Below are 8,435 nucleotides of genomic sequence, written 5' to 3'. Positions count from 1 at the left end.
AGCTCTACATGCTTTTCATCGTCTCTGCCAAAGTCAGTTCTTTTGGTGGTTTTTCTAACATCGGGTCGACAAAAAACGTTACTATTTCCGGCTTCGATCAGAACGCTCCGATTAACTTAACTATATGCAAAATAGTGAGCTCATGGCTGGGTCTCAGTATCTCCAGACCACGAGGTCACTCCTAAAAACAGAGCTAGCTACTACTACTTATCATATTACGATTGTTTTTGTTCAGTAGATAAAAATCATCATCTCCATTGAAGATGGATCAATCTTTTCCTCCAACTCCTAGCTTCTCATCGTCATAAAATGAATTCAGATGTTTAATAACTTCAATTCAAGACATAACCGGGAAGCTAAAAGTTTATATAAATTAGTTTCATTTCAAATTCCGAGACTCCTACGGATTCCTGAACCCGGGGAAATAACAACCTTGTCTCCCTTCCGGAGGGCTGCTCTTCCACCCTTCACCGTTGTTGTGAACGGCCTTGCAACGATTGTAGCGACACAATCGTTGCAACTCGGAACGGTCTCTGCTATCTCTGCTGTTTTCTTCGATTCCGATATTCTATTTTCTCGTAGTTATCTTCGTCGCAATTATTGTTTTTCTGATTTTCTTCTGGTTTTCTTCCAAAATGGCGGTTTTGCCGTTTCTCAGAAGTGCGACTTCTCAGTTCGAATTTTTAAAATTACAAAATACCAGAATATCTTGACCTTCACCGTTTGGCGAATTGTCCCAATAACGTCACTTATCTCTCAAAACTGTCAATTCGGAAGGTTAGTTGCTAACTATTCGAAATCGCCGAATCTGCATTTTTGTTCATTCTGGTCGAATGTCATATCTTCTTCCGTTTTTTTGTTGTTGTTGTCACTGAGGCTACTGTTGTTCTGATTTCACAGTTTAAAATGTGTTGTAACATTCGCCCGGAGTACGTATCGACAAAAAAAGCTAGGTAATAAAACGACTGGCTAGCGTCTAAACACAGCTCTACATGCTTTTCACCGTCTCTGCCAAAGCCAGTTCTTATGGTGGTTTTCCTAACATGGGGTCGACAAAACGTTACTGCTTTCCGGCTACGACCAGAACGCTCAAATTAACTTAATTATAAGCAAAAATAGTGAACTCATGGCTGGGTCGCAGTATCCCCAGACCACGAGGTCACTCCTAAAAACAGGGCTACTACTATTTATTATATTACTGTTGTTTTTGTTCAGTAGATAAAAATCACCATCTCCATCGAAGATGGATCAACCCTTTCCCTCACTCATAGCTTCTCATTCTCTGAAAATGAATCTGGATGTTAATTAAATTCAACTCAGGGCAGGACCAAGAAGCCAAAAAATTCATATGAAACAGTTTGAGTATGGAGCCCGAGACTCCTCCGGATTCTGGAATCCGGGGAAATAGCCCTCCTATTTTTTCCGGAAGGCTAGACACGCCATCCCAACACTCTTCTTTTTTCTTGGGTTCTACGTTGTAACGATTGTAGCAGCACAATCGTCCCAACTCGGAATGGTTTCTGACAATCTCCAATTACAATTTCAATCTGTTGTCGTTTTTTCGTTGTTGTTTCCACTGCGACTATGGTTGTTGTGTTTTCGCCGTTTCAGTGTGTGCAAAATAATAAATGGTTACGTTTCGTTCATGTCCCAATCGAAATTTTAAAAATTAACATGTCAGTCAAAACTAACCTTTCCCGATTTGTCCAATCGTTCAAATAACGTCGTTAATTCATGAAAACCATCAATCTTCCCGGTTAGATCATCTTTTTTCTAATCAATAAATATTCTATTGCGAAACTGTTTTTTCGTACATTCTGGTCGAATGTTACATACTCCACGGACAGCCCGGTCAATGTCCTCATTGAGTCTCGTCTTCATCAAAATGGTACAGTGCCATCCAACAGAATTTACAAAATGCATAAAATCACTTTTATCCACGTCATATCGACTCACTGCAGAAAATATATGACATCATACCACACTACTATAGCCTTCCAAATCCTTTCACTAATCTGCAGTTTCGAGGATATGACTTACGATAAAACATTTGTTTAGACTTCCAACGTCCATGTCCCGATTTAAAACTTTTTCTCCTAGGTTTAAAAAGTGTAGGGACGCAGGACAGTCCTGCCAACCCACAAGCTAAATTTATCCTACTATGCTTCTTCCCTTCGAAATTTAGTTGTTACTGGTCCTAATTATTAAAATTAGGTAACTCGGTGGTTAGAAGGAACAATGAAATAATCTCCCTCTTCGAAAGATTACCCAAGCCATTCATGTCACCACAAAGTGATCAGTCGTCCTAGTTGATTAAAAACAATGATACAGGCTGGAATAATTTAAATTACCCTCCACTCAAGCCTCTCTAAATGAGAAGTAAGTGTCTCTAAAGTCACTAACTAAAATCATAATGCAAATTTATAAATGCAACAAATTCTTTAATCTTCAAAACTCAACTAATGTTTTCTCTTCAGTTTCGATTGCAAACTTAGTTGCTTTGTTTCTCATTTGAGTTTTGTCACACATAAAACAATTCTGATTTTTAACATCTTCTTTTTCGTTGTTTCTTTGTTTGCTTCTTTGTTCGTCGTTTAGAAGTTCTAAGACTTCTAAATTTTTCTAATTTTATTTCTTTTTGCATCTTGTTTTTCGGCAATTTGTCAATGTTCCATCTTCTCTTCCTGAGATATTGACTCCGCACTTTCAGTCTCTGTGTCTTACAACACGTCGGTAGCTATTCTAACGCTGTTTGAAGTCTTCTTCTGGCCCATATCTTTTTTTAATCTTCCATCGGAATGTTCAAGATTCTGCACGTTGTCTCAAAAATATCTAAATCTTTTGGACAATCCAATTCCTGTAACTTTTCTTTCGTTGGCGCCTCCTGTTTTTTGTTCTCTTTTACATGAGCTTCCAGCCATCGTATCGCCATCATAACTCCTACTGTCACTATCTTTATGGGCTGTGATGAATCTGGTAAACCCATGGAGAGCAGCTTTCCACAGTCCCAGATCAACACCAGATTACTACGCCCGGGATACCACCATGTTTGTAGTAAGCAATGGCAGGGGAACTCATCATCATGTGTTGACATGATGCTCCTCCAAATATGCTTTCTCGAAGCTACCAGTAATAGTTCCACCTCCATCATCAATCGATGGACTTCATCATTCTCATCTACTGCCTTGTAATCCGTGACTGTTGATCCTCTCTGCTTTTGTCTTTCAAAATCACTGAAATTCCCACTGGCGTATTCATTGAACTTCTCTCCCAGGACGGATTCTAATTCCTCTTTGGTTCTCTCCAGAACTGCTGAGAACATTTTGCACAGCAACTCGTAAGATTTTTCTGACATTCTCGCTAGTATTACGCATTTTGGTACTGAGAAGGCTTAATCCACGATCATTCTCGTACTTTTCACATCCACCGCTACAAAATGCACTGGGTATCTGCTCTTGCACAATGGAGCTAGAGTTGATCCCACTAAATATCTCGCTCCCGTCGGTCTAGGATAGGTTTCATTATGCCGGATATTCATTTCCGCCTTGATCGCTTCTCTCCACTTTCCAATCTACTTCGGCTCGGTTTGCAACACTCCCGGAAACACTCTTCACTGATGATCGTCACCATCTCATGTTTTTGTTCTAGATTCAATAGTGACTCTAATGAACCAAACAAGCTGTAGAATCTTAGTGCAGTCACTAGATTCACCTCGGTTCCTCCATGGCAATCTGCAATCAATTCCGTTTCCGTTTTCGCCTTCATCTCAATGTTCCCAAACAATGTCGTCAATTGCTTGTGTTGTTTCTCCAGGGTTTTTACGCAATCCATACCTCCACAGATATGACCTTCCAGTCCACAGACTTCTGCCAGGACAGCTACCAGGTTTGATCCAGTCCTCTGGTGCCCAGCCAGGCAACTCTACTTTGTCTTCTCCATTGCTCTTAGAGGCTGTCGTCATCAAATTATAGATGATGTTCAGGTCACGCAAGTTACAGTCTGAGTTCAGTTCCCTCTGGATGTCTTGTGTCGCCCGCAATATCGAATCGGCGTTAAGACTCGGACACCATGATAGTTTCATCAGTTCCCACACTACCATCAAACTCGTTCTCAGCAATTCGTTCGAGAATCCCAATCCAAACTCCACTCGGTTGTCAGACTTTGGCACTGAAGGTGCAGTCACCTTTTCCTCCAAGACTAGTCCCAGCTTGATCTGCTGATTAGCAGCACTTCTTATCGTTGCAATTCTTGACGTCCAGAATCTTAGCAACATTGCTTGCTCGTAATCAAAGAAGCAATCGAGCATGTCTTCATTCATGAAAGGGTTGTACGCCATCCCTATGATTCCAGATACATAACTGTATGATTTCTTCCTGATCGGTCCACAGTAATCACTGGATTTCGGCAGTGCTCCCATAGATTCTTTCGAGAACCTCATCTCCTTGTTAGAGAATCTCCTTATTTCGTCAATCTCTTTCGTCGGTTCAAGCTCCACAGGCTCCTTCATGTTCACTCGCATCGGCGTGCTCTGATGGATGCCTAAAAGTGCTAGCAAGAGCAAGGCTTTTGCTCGTTCATCGCCTTCTCTTAGCATCTTGACACAAGTGTTCAATGCTGGCACTGAAACTTGTTCTATCATAAATCGAATGAAACAGAGAGCGTCTCTTCGCTTCGCGCACGCTACTGCTGCTCCTTCTTGGGTTATCAGATCTCTCACACTCGTCGTTAAGAACACCTTTTCTTCTTTGATCTTTCTCTTTCTTCCGAATCATATTCCCCGCGTGTCAACCCACTCATGCACCAAGCGAACCTCAGTTGTAACTCTGTTCTCACATAGGGTATTGCTATCAGAGCGTGTATCTTCGGTGTGGTTCTCATCTCTTCTTTGAAGTATCGTAACACTACTGCTCTCCATGGAAGGCTAACCAACTGCTCGATCGTTTCCGCGTACATTTCAGACGATACCAGAGACCCGTGTGCCTTCTGCTTCAGGGTGCTGCCTTGCGTCATCGCCTCCAAATAACCTTCCATTACTTTTTTGTCTTCCAAAGTTTCATCAAATCTTGCTGCCCAGTTTTATTTTCATTTCATTAAGCCTACCAATCACCATTTTTGATCGCATCGTTCCCTTTCGGGTTCATGACAGATATACCACTTCTCCCTTGTCTTATTGCGGCGTCATCTTTATAGGAGAGTTTGCTTCATTTTCATCAAAGGCCGAGTCGATCAGCAACTCGCTCAATCTTCCTTCGCACTCGTGAAGTTTGTTAAGGACTTCCCGCATTAGTGGTCGGTTGAGACCTATTTTCAAAATAGACTGGGTTCCGTAGCTCTGGACTACTGTCCAGACCTCTTCCATGAAGGCTACTCTGTCCATTCTGCATCCCGTCCTATTTTCATGTCACCACAAAGTGATCAGTCGTCCTAGTTGATTAAAAACAATGATACAGGCTGGAATAATTTAAAATACCCTCCACTCAAGCCTCTCTAAATGAGAAGTAAGTGTCTCTAAAGTCACTAACTAAAATCATAATGCAAATTTATAAATGCAACAAATTCTTTAATCTTCAAAACTCAACTAATGTTTTCTCTTCAGTTTCGATTGCAAACTTAGTTGCTTTGTTTCTCATTTGAGTTTTGTCACACATAAAACAATTCTGATTTTTAACATCTTCTTTTTCGTTGTTTCTTTGTTTGCTTCTTTGTTCGTCGTTTAGAAGTTCTAAGACTTCTAAATTTTTCTAATTTTATTTCTTTTTGCATCTTGTTTTTCGGCAATTTGTCAATGTTCCATCTTCTCTTCCTGAGATATTGACTCCGCACTTTCAGTCTCTGTGTCTTACAACACGTCGGTAGCTATTCTAACGCTGTTTGAAGTCTTCTTCTGGCCCATATCTTTTTTTAATCTTCCATCGGAATGTTCAAGATTCTGCACGTTGTCTCAAAAATATCTAAATCTTTTGGACAATCCAATTCCTGTAACTTTTCTTTCGTTGGCGCCTCCTGTTTTTTGTTCTCTTTTACATGAGCTTCCAGCCATCGTATCGCCATCATAACTCCTACTGTCACTATCTTTATGGGCTGTGATGAATCTGGTAAACCCATGGAGAGCAGCTTTCCACAGTCCCAGATCAACACCAGATTACTACGCCCGGGATACCACCATGTTTGTAGTAAGCAATGGCAGGGGAACTCATCATCATGTGTTGACATGATGCTCCTCCAAATATGCTTTCTCGAAGCTACCAGTAATAGTTCCACCTCCATCATCAATCGATGGACTTCATCATTCTCATCTACTGCCTTGTAATCCGTGACTGTTGATCCTCTCTGCTTTTGTCTTTCAAAATCACTGAAATTCCCACTGGCGTATTCATTGAACTTCTCTCCCAGGACGGATTCTAATTCCTCTTTGGTTCTCTCCAGAACTGCTGAGAACATTTTGCACAGCAACTCGTAAGATTTTTCTGACATTCTCGCTAGTATTACGCATTTTGGTACTGAGAAGGCTTAATCCACGATCATTCTCGTACTTTTCACATCCACCGCTACAAAATGCACTGGGTATCTGCTCTTGCACAATGGAGCTAGAGTTGATCCCACTAAATATCTCGCTCCCGTCGGTCTAGGATAGGTTTCATTATGCCGGATATTCATTTCCGCCTTGATCGCTTCTCTCCACTTTCCAATCTACTTCGGCTCGGTTTGCAACACTCCCGGAAACACTCTTCACTGATGATCGTAACCATCTCATGTTTTTGTTCTAGATTCAATAGTGACTCTAATGAACCAAACAAGCTGTAGAATCTTAGTGCAGTCACTAGATTCACCTCGGTTCCTCCATGGCAATCTGCAATCAATTCCGTTTCCGTTTTCGCCTTCATCTCAATGTTCCCAAACAATGTCGTCAATTGCTTGTGTTGTTTCTCCAGGGTTTTTACGCAATCCATACCTCCACAGATATGACCTTCCAGTCCACAGACTTCTGCCAGGACAGCTACCAGGTTTGATCCAGTCCTCTGGTGCCCAGCCAGGCAACTCTACTTTGTCTTCTCCATTGCTCTTAGAGGCTGTCGTCATCAAATTATAGATGATGTTCAGGTCACGCAAGTTACAGTCTGAGTTCAGTTCCCTCTGGATGTCTTGTGTCGCCCGCAATATCGAATCGGCGTTAAGACTCGGACACCATGATAGTTTCATCAGTTCCCACACTACCATCAAACTCGTTCTCAGCAATTCGTTCGAGAATCCCAATCCAAACTCCACTCGGTTGTCAGACTTTGGCACTGAAGGTGCAGTCACCTTTTCCTCCAAGACTAGTCCCAGCTTGATCTGCTGATTAGCAGCACTTCTTATCGTTGCAATTCTTGACGTCCAGAATCTTAGCAACATTGCTTGCTCGTAATCAAAGAAGCAATCGAGCATGTCTTCATTCATGAAAGGGTTGTACGCCATCCCTATGATTCCAGATACATAACTGTATGATTTCTTCCTGATCGGTCCACAGTAATCACTGGATTTCGGCAGTGCTCCCATAGATTCTTTCGAGAACCTCATCTCCTTGTTAGAGAATCTCCTTATTTCGTCAATCTCTTTCGTCGGTTCAAGCTCCACAGGCTCCTTCATGTTCACTCGCATCGGCGTGCTCTGATGGATGCCTAAAAGTGCTAGCAAGAGCAAGGCTTTTGCTCGTTCATCGCCTTCTCTTAGCATCTTGACACAAGTGTTCAATGCTGGCACTGAAACTTGTTCTATCATAAATCGAATGAAACAGAGAGCGTCTCTTCGCTTCGCGCACGCTACTGCTGCTCCTTCTTGGGTTATCAGATCTCTCACACTCGTCGTTAAGAACACCTTTTCTTCTTTGATCTTTCTCTTTCTTCCGAATCATATTCCCCGCGTGTCAACCCACTCATGCACCAAGCGAACCTCAGTTGTAACTCTGTTCTCACATAGGGTATTGCTATCAGAGCGTGTATCTTCGGTGTGGTTCTCATCTCTTCTTTGAAGTATCGTAACACTACTGCTCTCCATGGAAGGCTAACCAACTGCTCGATCGTTTCCGCGTACATTTCAGACGATACCAGAGACCCGTGTGCCTTCTGCTTCAGGGTGCTGCCTTGCGTCATCGCCTCCAAATAACCTTCCATTACTTTTTTGTCTTCCAAAGTTTCATCAAATCTTGCTGCCCAGTTTTATTTTCATTTCATTAAGCCTACCAATCACCATTTTTGATCGCATCGTTCCCTTTCGGGTTCATGACAGATATACCACTTCTCCCTTGTCTTATTGCGGCGTCATCTTTATAGGAGAGTTTGCTTCATTTTCATCAAAGGCCGAGTCGATCAGCAACTCGCTCAATCTTCCTTCGCACTCGTGAAGTTTGTTAAGGACTTCCCGCATTAGTGGTCGGTTGAGACCTATTTTCAAAATAG

Source organism: Symsagittifera roscoffensis, chromosome 6, assembly GCF_963678635.1.
Source record: "Symsagittifera roscoffensis chromosome 6, txSymRosc1.1, whole genome shotgun sequence".
Classification (NCBI taxonomy): domain Eukaryota; kingdom Metazoa; phylum Xenacoelomorpha; order Acoela; family Convolutidae; genus Symsagittifera; species Symsagittifera roscoffensis.
The sequence above is the reverse complement of the archived record's forward strand: the minus strand, read 5'-3'. Positions refer to the sequence as shown.